Genomic DNA, 16,542 nt, shown 5'->3' with positions numbered 1-16,542 from the left:
ATGGAGATCTATCTGGTTCAGAAGATCCTGCCTCAGATATTGACACTGACAAATCTTCTTATTTATTTAAAATAGAGTATATGTGTTCTTTGTTAAAAGAAGTGTTGATTACCTCCTGTGGTTATTCCAGAGTTTTTCCAGTTCCTGATGCTATTTCTGATATGATTGCTAAGGAATGGAATAGGCCTGGTACTTCTTTTATTCCTTCTTCAAGGTTTAAAAAATGGTATCCTTTGCCAGCAGTTACCCCAAAGTTGATGGGGCTATCTCTACTCTTTTACGCTTTATATGTTGCAGCTGCTTCAACTTTTTGGTTGGAAACTTTAGCGCAACAAGTATAGGATCATGATTTGTCTAGCATTAACTTAATTCAACATGCTAATAATTTTATTTGGGATGCCATTATTGATATCAAAATTGATGTTAAATCTATGTCTTTAGCTAGAAGAGCTTTGTGGCTTTAATCTTGGAATGCTGACATGACTTCTAAGTCCAGATTGCTATCTCTTTCTTTCCAAGGTAATAAGTTATTTGGTTCTCAGTTGGATTCAATAATTTCAACTGTCACTGGGGGGAAGGGAGTTTTTTTGCCGCAGGATAAAAGACCTAAGGGTACATCTAAGGCTCCTAACCGTTTTTGTTCCTTTCGACAGAATAAGGAAAAGAAACCTAATCCCTCCCCCAAGGAATCTGTTTCCAATTGGAAGCCTTCCTCGAATTGGAATAAATCCAAGTACAGCTGCAACAACTAATCGGCATAATCGATTATGAAAATAGTTGTCAACGAATCTCATAATCGATTAGTTGGTTTGCAATTAGTTGGTCTGTGCACAGCACCAGCTGCTTTACTCCAATGAGCTCCTGCACATGGTATTGTGTTTTATGGTTATCTCCTTAGCCTAAAGGACGTCTACAGACATTTTACTTTTCACTTTTTCAGGACACTATAAGTTTACAACTACTCCTGTCTTATGTGCAACCCAGAAATAATAGGAGTCATAATTTGGATTGTTTATATTAAAGGGACACTGAACCCAAATGTTTTCATTCGTGATTCAGATAGAGCATGGAATTTTAAGCAACTTTCTAGTTTACTCCTATTATCAAATTGACTTCATTTTCTTGGTATCTTTATTTAAAATGCAATAATGTAAGTTAAGATGCTTGCCCATTTTTGGTGAACAACCTGGGTTGTCCTTGCTGATTGGTGGATAAATTCATCCACCAATAAAAAAGTGCTATACAGAGTTCTGAACCCAAAAAAAGCTTAGATGCCTTCTTTTTCAAATAATGATAGCAAGAGATTGAAGAAAAATTGATAATAAGAGTAAATTGGAAAGTTGCTTAAAATTGCATGCTCTATCGGAATCACAAAAGAAAAAAAATGTGTTCAGTGTCCCTTTAAATCAGGTGATTTGTGACTATGCTTTGCATGATATAGTGCTGAGCTTATTATTTACACCTAGCCCTAGATTGATGGGAGTTATATGAATTAATGTCACTATTACCTGTTTGCACAATTTTTAGCGGATCGCTTGCTATTGCTGATTATATATACCCTATATTTAGTTTTTCTGTAATATTTTTAACTAATTGGAATATGTACCAAATTCAACCTCTAAGTATATATCTGTTATTTTAAGAGTGGACTAGATATTTCCCCCCTAACTATTTAACTGGTTGTGTACCACTGCCTATAGATTTTTATGTCAGAATGAAGTCCAGGCTTACTTTAAGAGGCCCTTTGCATTGGTGGAGAGTTAACCAAGATAAATAGCCCACCTATGCATCTCAGGCACCTCAACACCATCTGAGCGCCTCTTCTCTGTTGTAGGAAAAGTAGCTTGCAAAAAAGAGAGCCAGCCTCAGCCAGGAGCATGTGGTCATGTTGACAATTTTGCATTTCAATGAAAAGTTTCTGAAAGAGTGAATAACAGAATGTTATAAACAGTGATAGTCTACCTATTACTAGTTCTACCTCCTTTCAAACAGTTTGTGGTTTTGTTTTGCTTAATTATAAAAATGTGTTCTGCTGCTTAAAAACATTGGACCAACAGTTGTGTTAATGTAAAGTTTTAGTCTGAAGTTTATATTTATAACACTCAGAATGTGGATTTTATTTTAAATATAGGAAAAAAATAATTAATATTTTATCCGATTAGTCGATTAACCGAAAAAATAATCGGTCGATTAATCGATTATGAAAATAATCGTTAGTTGCAGCCCTAAACCCAAGCCAGCCCCCAAATTTGCATGAAGGTGCGGCCCTCATTCCAGCTCAGCTGGTAGGGGGCAGATTAAGATTCTTCAAAGATGTTTGGACCAATTCGGTATTGTCTCTCAGGGGTACAGAATAGGATTCAGAGTAAGACCGCCTGTGAGAAGATTTTTTCTCTCATGCATGCCTGCAAACCCAGTAAAGGCTCAGGCTTTCCTGAAGTGTGTTTTAGACCTAGAGTTATCAGGGGTAATCATGCCAGTTCCGTTTCAGGAACAGGGTCTGGGGTTTTATTCAAATCTATTCATTGTCCCAAAGAAAGAAAATTCATTCAGACCAGTTTTGGATCTAAAAATTTTGAATCGATATGTAAGAGTACCAACTTTCAAGATGGTGACTATAATGACTATTCTGCCTTTTGTTCAGCAAGGCCATTATATGTCCACAATAGACTTACAGGATGCATATCTTCATATTCCGATTCATCCAGATCACTATCAGTTCCTGAGATTCTCTTTTCTAGACAAGCATTACCAATTTGATGCTCTTCCTTTTGGCCTAGCGACAGCTCCAATAATCTGTTAAAAGGTTCTCGGTGCCCTACTCTCTGTAATCAGAGAGCAGGGTATTGTAGTGTTTCCTTATTTGGATGATATCTTGGTACTTGCTCAGTCTTTACGTTCTGCAGAATCTCACACAAATCAACAAGTGTTGTTTCTTCAAAAACATGGTTGGAGGATCAATTTACCAAAAAAAAGTTATTTGATTCCTCAGACAAGGGTAACCTTTTTAGGTTTCCAGATAGATTCAGTGTCCATGACTTTGTCTCTAACGGACAAGAGACGTTTGAAATTGGTTGCAGCCTGTCGGAACCTTCAGTCTCAGTCATTCCCTTCAGTAGCTATGTGCATGGAAGTTTTAGGTCTCATGACTGCAGCATCAGACGCGATCCCCTTTGCCCGTTTTCTTATGAGACCTCTCCAGCTTTGTATGCTGACCCAATGGTGCAGGGACTATACAAGGATATCACAATTAATATCCTTAAATCCCAATGTTCGACTATCTCTGACTTGGTGGTTAGATCACCATCGTTTTTTTCTAGGGGCCTCTTTTGTTCGTCCAACCTGGACTGTGATCACAACAGATGCAAGTATTTCAGGTTGGGGAGCTGTATGGGGATTTCTGACAGCACAAGGGGTTTAGAAATCTCAAGAGGGTGAGATTACTAATAAATATTTTTAGAAATCTCAGGGCTCTACATTTTTGGCCTCTATTGAAGAGATAGCCATTCATTTGTTTTTAGACAGACAATATCACAACTGTAGCATATGTCAATCATCAGGGTGGGACTCACAGTCCTCAAGCTATGAAATAAGTATCTTGGATACTTGTTTGGGCGGAATCTACCTCCTGTCTAATTTATGCGGTTCATATTCCAGGTATAGACAATTGGGAAGCGAATTATCTCAGTCGTCAGACTTTACATCCGGGAGAGTGGTCTCTCCACCCAGATGTGTTTTCTCAAATTGTTCAGATGTGGGGTCTTCCAGAAATAGATCTGATGGCATCTCATCTGAACAAGAAACTTCCCAGGTACCTGTCCAGGTCCAGGGATCCTCAGGCGGAAGCAGTGGATGCGTTGACACTTGGTGTTATCAATCTGCTTATATTTTCCCGCCTCTAGTTCTTCTTCCAAGAGTTATCTCCAAAATCATCATGGAGCAATCATTTGTGTTGCTGGTGGCTCCAGCATGGCCGCACAGGTTTTGGTATGCAGATCTTGTTCAGATGTCCAGTTGCCAATCTTGGCCACTTCCATTAAGACCGGACCTTCTGTCTCAAGGTCCGTTTTTCCATCAGGATCTCAAATCATTAAATTTGAAGGTATGGAAATTGAACGCCTAGTGCTTAGTCATAGATGTTTCTCTGATTCAGTGATTAATACTATGTTACAGGCTTGTAAATCTGTTTCTAGAAAGATTTATTATCGAGTTTGGAAGACTTACATTTCATGGTGTTCCTCTCATAAATTCTCTTGGCATTCTTTTAGAATTACTAGAATTTTACAGATTCTTCAGAATGAAGCCTATGCATTCTTTGGACATTAAACTACTTTCTTGGAAAGTGTTGTTCCTTTTGTCTATCTCTTCTGCTAGAAGAGTTTCTGAATTATCTGCTCTCTTGTGAATCTCCTTTTCTGAATTTTTATCAGGATAAGACAGTTTTGCAGACTTCATTTAAATTCTTACCTAAGGTTGTGAATTCTAACAACATTAATAGAGAAATTGTTGTCCCTTTTTTGTGTCCTAATCCTAAGAATTCTTTGGAGAGATCTTTACATTCTTTGGATCTGGTAAAGATTTCAGGAAGAGTTCTAGTCTATTTGTTATCTTTTCTGGTTCCAGGAAAAAGTTAGAAGGCTTCTGCCGTTTCTTTGGCATCGTGGTTAAAGCTTTTGATTCATCAAGCTTATTTGGAGTCAGGTAAGACCCCGCCTCAGAGAATTACAGCTCATTCTACTAGATCAGTTTCCTTTTCTTGGGCTTTTAAGAATGAAGCTTCAGTTGATCAGATTTGCAAAGCAGCAACTTGGTCGTCTTTGCATACATTTACTAAATTCTACCATTTTGATGTATTTGCTTCTTCAGAAGCAGTTTTTGGTAAAAAAAAAGTTCTTCAGGCAGCTGTTTTAGTTTGATTCTTCTGCTTATGATTTAAGTTTTTCCTTTTATTTAAGAGAATAAAATTATATTTGGGTTGTGGATTAGTTTTTTTCAGCGAAATGGCTGTTTTTATTTTTATCCCTCCCTCTCTAGTGACTCTTGCGTGGAGTTCCACTTCTGGGGTATTGCTATCCCATACGTCACTAGCTCATGGACTCTTGCCAATTACATGAAAGAAAACATAATTTATGTAAGAACTTACCTGATAAATTCATTTCTTTCATATTGGCAATAGTACATGAGGCCCACCCCTTTTTTATGGTGGTTATGATTTTTTTGTATAAAGCACAATTATTTCCAAATTCCTTTGTTAATGCTTTTTACTACTTTCTTTATCACACCACTACTTGGCTATTCGTTAAACTGAATTGTGGGTGTGGTGAGGGGTGTATTTAAAGGCATTTTTGGGAAACTTTGCCCCTCCTGGTAGGATTGTATATCCCATACGTCACTAGCTCATGGACTCTTGCCAATATGAAAGAAATTAATTTATCAGGTAAATTATTACATAAATTATGTTTTTGAATCAAACATAAAAAAATGTGTGAGTTAAAAGGAACTTTAGTGCTTTCAATATAAATTCAATTAGCTCACTCGAAAAAGTGCTTTAGTAGATGGTGTTTTTCCATCTAAAGGGGGGAGAGTCCATGGCTTCATTCATTACTTTTGGGAAACCTATACCCAAGCTTTAGGGGACACTGAATGAAGGGTAAGAAGACGGAGCCTAATCTGAGGGCACCGCAGCCTGTAAAACCTTTCTCCCAAAAGCAGCTTCCTCAGAAGCAAAAACTTCAAATTTGTAAAACTTTGTAAAAGTGTGTAAGGAGGACCAGGTAGCCGCCTTACAAATCTGCTCCATAGAGGCCTCATTCTTGAAGGCCCAAGACGAAGTCACAGCTCTAGTTGAATGAGCTGTAATCCTCTGAGGAGGCTTATGTCCCGCTGTCTCATAGGCCAAGTGAATCAAGCTCCTCACCAAAAGGACAAAGAACTAGAAGAAGCCCTCTGCCCCTTGCGCTTCCCGGAATACACCACAAAAAGAGATGTAGACTGTCTAAAATCCTTTGTAGCCTGAAGATAGAACTTTAAGGCACGAACCACATCCAGATTATGAAGTAAACTCTCCTTAGAAGAAGGGTTAGGACACAAAGAAGGAACAATTATTTCCTGATTGATGTTACGGTTAGACACCACCTTGGGAAGAAACCCCAAACCGGTTGGGAAGAACAGCCTTATCCGCATGAAAAACCAGATAAGGAGGCTCGAATTGCAAGGCAGCCAGCTCAGATACTCTGTGTACCGATGCAATAGCCAACAGGAAGAGAACCTTCCAGGACAGAATCTTAATGTCAATAGAATGCATAGGCTCAAACAGAACCCTCTGCAATACCTTAAGGACCAAGTTTAAGCTCCATAGGGGAGCAGACTGTCTAAAGACAGGCCTGATTCTAGACAGAGCCTGAACAAAAGATTGAATGTCAGGAAGCTCAACGAGTCTCCTGTACAACAAGACTGATAACGCTGAAATCTGTCCCTTGAATGAACTAGCGGCAAGACCCTTCTCCAAACCATCTTGGAGAAAGGACAGAATCCTGGATACCTTCACCTTGTGCCAAGGATATCCATGCTTCTCACACCAGGACAAGTAAGTCCTCCAAACCTTATGGTAGATGCGAAGAGTGACTGGCTTTCTTGCCTGAACTAGAGTGTCAATCACACTTTCTGAAAAACCTCTCTTGGTTAAGACTAAGCGTTCAATCTCCATGCAGTCAGCCTCAGAGAAAAGAGATTTTGATGATAAAAAGGACCCTGTTTCAGTAGATCACTGCGACAGGGTAACCTCCATGGCGGAGAGGATGACATCCACACAAGATCCGCAAACCACATCCTCCGCGGCCATGATGGAGCAATCAGGATGGCCGAAGCTCACTCCTGTTTGATGCGTGCCACTACACAAGGTAGAAGTGGTAGCGGTGGAAAAATGTAAGCTAGGCTAAATCCCCAAGGCATCTATCGGCTCTGCCTGGGGATACCTCGACCCGTATCGGGGTAGCTTGCAATTGAGTCTGGACCCCATGAGATCTATCTCCGGCGTTTCCCATCTGAGACAAATCTCTGCAAACACTTTGGGGTGAAAAGACCATTGTTACGGTTACCCTTAGTCTCGCTGAGAGATGGACCGCTTAGTAGCCTGGATCCCTATTGCTAAAGAGGGGAGAAACTGCTTTCCATAGTATTCTATATGAGTCTCGCAAATATAGAATAATCTCCCTTAGCTGCAGTACAGCTAGGATACCCTTCTGCCCACAAAAATGAGTCAACGCTGCGATTGAGGGTCAAACAAGAACTCAGGACTGGGATGCCCAGCCTGCTTTTTATTAAGGTTACATGCACACAGGGCAGTCCCAGGGGGAGAGGGGGGGAAGCACAAAATCCCCCATCACACATTTAGATAGAGAGCACTGTCCTTTGACAGGCCACAATAGGATTACAGTACTTAAGATAACAAGTTTACAAGTTCATCTTATCAATTAGCAGTCTGGCTCCAGAGGTGATTAGACAATAGTTTCTAAAAGCTGAAAAAAAAAGAGTTAACTCTTTATGAAATGATACTTGTTACGGTTTTTCTTGGAGCCCTTCTTAGGCGCTGGCTTGCTGGTTCAGGCATTGCTGCTGGGAAATAAGCTCTTCACAACAAAATAACTAATGCTTCTGTAACAGTGCTCCCTTTCTGTGGAACACTCTGGCAGACACGGTCTGACCCCTTTTCGGGGCAGACTAAGGCTGTCCAGACCGCTGGTTATGCGGGGCTGAGGTCGGTTTGTCTGGACAACCCGTCGGCGTTGCCATTCTGTTTCCCCAGGTCTGTAAGTAATGGTGAAATTGAAGGGTTGCAACGATAAGCTCCAACGTAATAGCCTGCCGTTATCTCCAGAGACCCGGTTCAGCCACACCAACGGGTTATGGTCGGTGACCAGAGTGAACTCCCTGACCATATAAATAGGGAGTCAATTTCTTTAATGCCCACACCAAAGCCAAACACTCCTTTTCGACCGCTGCATAGCTGACTTCGCGGGGCAGGAGCTTCCGGCTGATGTAGGCAACTGGATGCTCCCCTCCATCTTCGCCTACTTGGCTGAGGACGGCTCCCAGCCCGAACATGGAAGCATCTGTATGGACGATAAAACGTTTGTTAAGGGCTGGGGCCGCCAAGACAGGAGCGTTAATTAGAGCATTTTTGAGAGCCTGGAAAGCCGTTTCACAGTGGGGAGACCACAGGACCTGTCGAGGTAAGTTCTTCTTGGTCAAGTCAGTCAGGGGTTTGGCAAGTGTGCTGTAGTCTGGTACGAACCGTCTATAGTACCCTGCCGTGCCCAGGAAGGCTAGGACCTGAGTCTTAGTGATGGGGGTGGGCCAATTGGCGACAGCTTCTATTTTGGCCGGCTCTGGTCGCTGCTTTCCACACCCCACCCGGTGACCCAGGTACTGTACCTCGGCCATCCCAAAGTGGCATTTTTCTGGCTTCAGAGTCAGGCCAGCAGCCCGGATCTGATCCAGAACCATTCCCACATGAGCTAAGTGGTCCTCCCAGGACTCACTGTGGATCGCTATGTCGTCCAGGTAGGCGCAAGCAAAACTCTGGAAGCCATCCAGGAGCCTATCCACCAAGCGCTGGAATGTAGCTGGGGCATTCTTCATCCCAAACGGCATTACCCTAAACTGATATAAGCCGAATGGAGTGACGAATGCCGACTTGGGGATAGCCTCCGGGGCCAGGGGAATCTGCCAGTAACCTTTGCAGAGGTCAATAGTGGTCAGGTAATTTCCCCTGGCTATACGATCGAGTAGCTCGTCTACCCTGGGCATAGGGTAAGCGTCCGTCACGGTCTTTTCATTGAGCCTCCGATAGTCTACGCAGAACCGGGTGGTCCCATCTTTCTTGGGCACCAAGACAACTGGGGAGGCCCAGGGACTATCGGAGGGCTCAATTACCCTGAGCTGGAGCATCTCATCGATCTCCTTCTTCATTCCTGTCCTAACTGCTTCAGGGATTCGGTACGGAGCCTGGCGCAAGGGAGCTTGTCCCGGAGTATCTACCTGGTGGGTGGTTAAAGTAGTGTACCCTGGCTTCGGGGAGAAGGTGAGGTGTTTGGACTGGAGGAGTTGGTTGAGCTGCTCCCTTTCAGTGGGGCTAAGTCGGTCCCCTATCTGAACCTGCGCCACTATACCTGTGGGGAGGCTCTTTTCTAATAGGTCTGGAATGGGTAAACTGTCGGGGTCTTCCTGAGGGGAACAACATACGGCCGTCACGTTCTCTGGTCGCTCAAAATATTCCTTGAGCATGTTTACATGGAATGTCTTTCTAAGATTGTTGTCGTGGCAGCTAGCTATCACATAAGTGGTGTCTCCCCTTTTCTCTACGATCTGGTAGGGACCCTGCCAGGACGCCTGCAATTTGTCTGTCTTCACCGGCTTAAGTACTAACACCTTTTGTCCTATGGTGAAGATTCTCTTTCGGGCCCCCCGATCGTACCATACTTTCTGTCTTCTCTGGGCCAACTGGAGATTAGCCCGCACGGATTTGGCTAATTGCTCCATTCGGTCCCTGAGTTCCAGCACGTATGGCACAATTGGGACACCGTCAGCCTCCATCTCTCCCTCCCAGTGCTCCCGGATCAGGTTTAGGGGTCCCCGTACCTTTCTTCCGTAGAGCAACTCGAAGGGAGAGAACCCTGTCGTTTCCTGGGGCACCTCCCGATAAGCAAATAGGAGGTGCGGCAGGAAGCGTTCCCAGTCTCGGTATTCCTGAGTGAACGTCTTGAGCATTTGCTTGAGGGTCCCATTGAACCTCTCACACAGCCCGTTCGTCTGGGGGTGGTATGGGGAGCTCAGGAGGGACTTAATTTTGCAAACCTGCCAGAGTTGTTGGGTCAATTCAGCCGTAAATTGGGTGCCTCGGTCGGATAGGATTTTCTTTTGGAAATCCTACCCGGGAGAACACCTGTACTAGTGCATTCGCTACCGTATCCGCTTGTATGTTGGATAGGGCGACAGCCTCTGGGTACCTGGTAGCGTAGTCCACTACGGTAAGAATGTATCGCTTACCGGAGGGACTAGGGGTAGCCAGTGGTCCCACTAGGTCAATAGCAACCCGGCTGAAGGGTTCCTCTACAATGGGCATATTTACTAGCTGGGCTTTAGGGTGATCGCCTCGCCTTCCTACCCGTTGACACACATCGCAGGTGTTACAGTAAGTTCTAACGTCAGCGTGCACCCCTGGCCAAAAGAACGTGTGAGTAATGCGGTGTATGGGTACGGGTAACGGCTAGGTGGCCTGCTAAGGGGATGTCGTGGCCTATTTTGAGGATTTCTTGACGGTATTTGTGGGGCACTACCAGCTGTCGCCTACGCTGTCCCCTTTTCTCTGTCCAGCGGTATAGTTTCCCTTTTTCCCATAAGAATGTTTCGTTATCTGCCCCGCCCCCTCCGGTCTCTGCTCGTTCCCAGTACTTTTGTAAGGTCGGGTCAGTCTTAGACTCTGCCTCGAAAGCATCTGGGGTGTCCCAGGGTATGGGGCCTAACCTGTCAGGCAAGGTCGGGGTAGGTCTTACCTGTGTCTCCCGCACTGGTGAGAGCTCTCGCTCCGTCCGGGCTTGGGCCCGTGTAGTCACTGGGTCCGCCTCGTTGTTGCATACTGGAGCATAGGCAGAAGTCATGGGGCCCAAACCGTTGCCCAGTAGTACTTCGGCAGGTAAATTATCCATTAGGCCCACGTTCACAGCCCCCTTTCCCGCTCCCCAATCAAGATGCACTTTAGCTGTTGGAATTTTGTACACATCCCCCCCCGCCACTCTAACGGCCACAGTCTGTCCGGATCGCTTGTGCTCTGGCACCAAATGACTCTGTACCAGCGTGATAGTAGCCCCTGTGTCTCGCAATCCCTCAGTAGATCGCCCCTCGAGCCATACCCTCTGCCGATGGTGCTGGCGGTTATCTGAGGCAGCATATACAGGGTCTGCCTCGTGAAGCGGCCCCACATATCCCGCCATAGGGGCCTCTTGGTTAACACAGAGGGCCCGGGCCGGACGATAGGACCCAGAGGGGTAATTGTAATTCCTGGGTGTCTGGTGCGTATTAAGGGGGCAGCTAGCCATGAAATGCCCTGGTTGCTTGCATCGGTGGCAAGTCGGTCTGGGACGCTCAGAGCTGTTATTGGGTGGTCCTGAGTGTCGGACGGGCCCTGTGGGCACCGGGGCTCGGAATTCAGCACGAGGGGGTGCACGGTAAACCTCTCTGGGTTCGACCCGTGCTGGAGCTTGGTAGTTCATGGGTTCGTGAAGACGGGAGTCATAATGTTCATCGGCCAATTTGGCTGCTTCTTCTAAGGTAGAAGGCCGCCTGTCTCGCAGCCATTCCTTCACTTGCTGTTCCATGCCATTATAAAAATGTTCTAAGAGAAACAATTGTAAAATTTCCTCCCCAGTCACCGCTTTACTTCCGCTCAGCCAGTGATTTGCCGCTCTCCGCATTCGGTGCGCCCATTCCATATGGGTATCGTTAGGCTTCTTTTCCGTGCCCCGAAACTGTCGGCGATACGTGTCCGGAGTTACAGCGTACCGTCGCAACAGTGTCTCCTTAACTAGCTCATACTGTGTCACTTCCTCAGCACCCAGAGTACGAAAGGCTTCCAGGGCTCGCCCGGATAGTTTCCCAGACAATATCGTGGGCCACTCTCTGTTGGGAATCTGGTGCAGGGCACATTGCCTTTCGAAGTCCGCCAAATATTCATCAATCCCTGTCTCGCTCTCTAAGAAGGGTCGAAATGCCGCATAGTGTATCTTGGGCCTCCCAGCATTTTCGACAGGGATGATTACCTGCGGGGCTTCAGCATTGCGGTGTGCGTTCGCTAGGTTGAGTTCGTGGGCTCGAGTCTCTCGTATATCCTCGTCCGCCTCCGCCATCAACTGCTGTACCAATTCCATGGAGGGGTTCGGCCCGTATAATGAGAGCCTTTCCCGAACAATCCTGGTTTTTTTGTCACTAATCGTGGTCGGTGTTTCCGCCATTGTGAAGCTCTGATCCAGTTCGGTCAATTCTGCGATCAGCTCTCTCCTCGGCCGGTTGCTGGCGTACCCCCCTCTGCTTTCAAGTAAATCTTTTAGGGTTGTACGCTTCAATTTTTCGTAAGCGCTCTCCATCCGTTCTGTACCTCTCCTAGGAAATCCAGGAAAATCCCACCGCTGCCACCAAATGTTACGGTTAACCTTAGTCTCGCTGAGAGATGGACCGCTTAGTAGCCTGGATCCCTATTGCTAAAGAGGGGAGAAACTGCTTTCCATAGTATTCTATATGAGTCTCGCAAATATAGAATAATCTCCCTTAGCTGCAGTACAGCTAGGATACCCTTCTGCCCACAAAAACGAGTCAACGCTGCGATTGAGGGTCAAACAAGAACTCAGGACTGGGATGCCCAGCCTGCTTTTTATTAAGGTTACATGCACACAGGGCAGTCCCAGGGGGAGAGGGGGGGAAGCACAAAATCCCCAATCACACATTTAGATAGAGAGCACTGTCCTTTGACAGGCCACAATAGGATTACAGTACTTAAGATAACAAGTTTACAAGTTCATCTTATCAATTAGCAGTCTGGCTCCAGAGGTGATTAGACAGTAGTTTCTAAAAGCTGAAAAAAAAAGAGTTAACTCTTTATGAAATGATACTTGTTACGGTTTTCTTGGAGCCCTTCTTAGGCGCTGGCTTGCTGGTTCAGGCATTGCTGCTGGGAAATAAGCTCTTCACAACAAAATAACTAATGCTTCTGTAACAACCATATCCCCGGATGGAAGGATTGCCTGCTGAGAAAGTCTGCTTCCCAGTTGTCCACACCTGAAATGTGGATTGCTGAGAGCGAGCAGCTGTGGGACTCTGCCCACTCCAAAATCCGAGACACCTCCCTCATTGCTGTTGCTGGGAACCAGGGAACTCTTTCCTGAGTTGATCTTCCAACCGTGAGATTGGAGCAAGAAAAGAAGAGCCCTCGAATGATCCTCTGCAAGGCTGAACGACGGCGCCTGGACTAGGTTGTCGTCCAAATAGGGCGCCACAGCAATGCCCCTGGATCTGGCCATTGCAAGTAGCGCCCCCAGAACCTTCATGAGGACTCTTGGGGCTGTCGCCAGACCGAAGGGAAGAGCCACAAACTGGAAGTGTTGGTCCAGAAACGCAAATCTTAGGAATTTAAAGTGGTCCTTGTGAATTGGAACATGAAGGTAAGCATCCTTCAAGTCTATTGTCGTCATGAACTGCCCCTCTTGAACTAGGGGCAGAATAGATCTGATTGTTTCCATTTTGAACGATGGAACAGCCAGAAACTTGTTTAAACACTTTAGGGTCCAGAATCGAGTGGAACGTGCCCCCATTCTTTGGAACCACAAAAAGATTTAAATAGTACCCTAGACCCATTTCTGCTCAGGATACTGGTATGATAACGCCTAGAGAGGAGAGATCCCTCACACAGTCTAGAAAGGCCTCTCTCTTTTCCGGTCTCAAAGACAGGTTTGACAGGAGGAATCTGCTCCTGGGGAGATGGGACCTGAACCCTATTCTGTAACCCTGGGTGACAACCTCCAGAACCCAAGGTTTCTGAACGTCCTGCAAGCTGGCTTCGGAGAAGAGAGACAATCTGCCCCCTACTTGGTCCGAAGACCGGTCGGGGGCCGCCCCTTCATGCCGATTTTGTCTCTGGGGGCTTCTTGTTCTGCTTGGACTTGTTCAAGATTGAGCAGGCTTCCAAGTTTTCTTGGACTGATCCACTTTTGTGGCGGGCTGCTGGCACTGGGCCTTGTCTGCACGAAAGGGACAGAAAATAGATCCTTTAGGCTTAGCCTTCTTATCCTGCGGTAGGAAAGCTCCCTTGCCTCCCATAACCGTGGATATGATCGAATCCAATCCTGGACCAAACAGAATCTTTCCTTTAAAAGGCAGGGACAACAGGCTCGACTTAGAGCGCATGTTCGCAGACCAAGATTTTACCCACAGAGCCCTGCGAGCTAAAACGGATAATCCGGAAATCTTTGCGTTCAGGCGAATAATTAGCATATTGAAGTCACAAATTAAAGAATTGTCGACCTTCAACACCTTAATCTTATCCTGTATCTCGTCGATGGAAGTCTCCCTTTAAACCATATCTCACAGGGATTCACACCAATATGTCGCAGCTCCAGAAACCGCAGATACAGCCGCTGCCGGTTAAAAAACAAAACCTGTGTGCTGAAACCTTTTTCTTAACATGTTTTCCAACTTTTTATCCATGAGCTCTTTAAACGACAAACTATTCTCGAGAGGAATAGTTGTCCACTTCGCAAGCGTGGAAATAGCACCATCCACCTTAGGGACAGTCCTCCACAGCTCAAGCTGAGAGTCTGGAATGGGGAACAGTTTCTTAAAGGAAGAAGAAAGGGAAAAGGAAGAACCTAATCGCTCCCATTCATTCTTAATAATATTAGCCATCTTAACAGGAACCGGGAAGGTCTGAGGCACCACCCTGTCCTCGTATACCTTATCAAGCTTAGGAATCGAAGGTTCCTCCGGAAGCTTTGGTTCCGGAACCTCCAGAGTAGCAAGCACTTGTTTCAGCAAAAAGCGCACATTCTCTATCCTAAACCTAAAGTCAGGCTCCTCCACAGCCGGAGGTTGCGATGACACGGACTCCGACCCAGAAGGATCCTCCTCCGAAGAGTCGGAGTGGGCCTCGTCATCGAATAACGCCTCTGATATTTCCATAGGCGTAGACAACCCCTGGGCCGGGCCGCTATGATACGCCCTGCGCTTGCGCTTAGCAGAACGTGGTAAGGCATGGATCACTTTCGATACCGCCGTTTGCAGTTGATCCGCAAAATCTGACGGCCAACAAATCTCTCCCGTAGGAGTAATGGTTGGACCCTGGGGCGCTGCATGTGCACTCTGAGACGAAAGCAGCGAACGCACCTCATAGGATGGGGAACCCTCAGAGGTGGACAGCTCAGTAGTACTAGACATCCCTTTATTTTTAGATGTCGCAACTTTATCAAGGCATGTGGAACATAATTGAGCAAGCTGATCTACAAGAACCTCCTCACAATAAATACAGGAATGAGACTTGTTAAAGAGGGAGTACCCTCTAACGCGTCAGAGTCCTCCATAGCTTGCATTTGTATTATGGATTAAATTAGCTTAATAAACAGGCACCTTTATACCTCCAATGGCCGGGGCATTCACCACCTCCTATGACCCGGACTACAGAAACCGCTTTGTCTCCTGCGCCGCTGATCAACAGAGGAAGTGGAGACCGCCACACCCGGTAACATGGGATGCCTCGCAGGACCGCCCCTGCACTAAGGAGAAAATGTGCCAAAACCGGCTGCGCAAATACTCCCGGAAGTCAAACTGAAAGTCCCACCATTGCCAGAGCCTCATCTCGCACATAACGCAGCAATAACACAATATCATGTATAAACCCCCCTGTTCAAAGATCCCCTTACTAGGAATATTAACCCTTGATTCTATAAGATAAAAGGCACCACACTGTGATCCTGTTTTCTTTGTTATCATTATGTAATAAAAAATGAAACTATCTTACCAGAATCTATGCCGTGGAACAGGAACACGGCCCTTCAAGTGTGACAGGTAGAAGCATCGCTCCTGACATGGACCTGAGTGCAGAAAGCAGGCAGCGAAGCTCACCAACACTGATTGCTTGTGGAGCTGTTAATGAGTCAGGATGGTTTCACAGAAAGACTCTCCCTGCATCTCCGGACTCTAACTCTCACCCAGGCTCTCACTGAGAGGCTGACAGGACTACTTAAAATTCCAGTACGAAGAGTACTACCCTCCATAAGACTACTCTGAATCTTCGGCACTTCTCTGCCAACCTCCTGTGACGAAAGGCAAAGAATGACTGGGGATGAGGTGAGTGGGGGAGGTATTTAAGCCTTTGGCTGGGGTGTCTTTGCCTCCTCCTGGTGGCCAGGTTCTTTATTCCCAAAAGTAATGAATGAAGCCGTGGACTCTCCTCCCCTTTAGAAGGAAAGCTCATCTCTTTTTTTGTCTAAGTCTAAACAAATTTAGAAGCCTACTCCCAACTCAAGGTCTGTAGTAGGGGGTAGTGTGAACCTTTTTCAGAAGGCCTGGGAGATATTGTTTCGAGACCCTTGGGGTTTCGCTCAAACCCTTCTCTAGGAAGATTACTTTCTGTCTCTAGTGCCTTGAAATTCCTCAAAGGCCAAAGCCTTTCTGGCTTGTGTAAAGGTTTTGGAAACAATGCTTCAGTTCTGTATTTGGTAATTGACTAGGGTTCTCTTCTTTACTTTTCATAGTACCAAAGAAAAAAGGTGCCTTTTGGCCTTGGATCACAAACCCTAAATAAATTCCAACTTTCAAGATTTAGACAATTTACACTATACTTCCTTTAGTACAGGAAGGTCAGTTTGTCTACCATTGACTTGATCTACATATCACTATTCTATGGGATTATGGCAGGTTCCTGAGATTTACTACCTTTTGTTCTGGCAACAATAAAAGAAAGGGTATATATGTGTGCCTGTGCATGAGCTTGTGCGTGCC

The 16,542-nt window shown here is 45.5% G+C and overlaps 1 protein-coding gene across 2 annotated transcripts in view; it reads left to right on the top strand.

Annotated features, from left to right (window-relative positions):
• Positions 1-16,542, top strand: part of LOC128650447 (rho-related BTB domain-containing protein 2) — a 315,002-nt gene that overhangs the window by 294,192 nt on the left and 4,268 nt on the right. The window lies entirely within an intron of this gene.

The sequence above is a fragment of the Bombina bombina genome, chromosome 2 (assembly GCF_027579735.1).
Source record: "Bombina bombina isolate aBomBom1 chromosome 2, aBomBom1.pri, whole genome shotgun sequence".
Lineage (NCBI taxonomy): Eukaryota > Metazoa > Chordata > Amphibia > Anura > Bombinatoridae > Bombina > Bombina bombina.
Note: the sequence above shows the minus strand (reverse complement) of the source record. Positions and strands in the feature narration are given on the sequence as shown.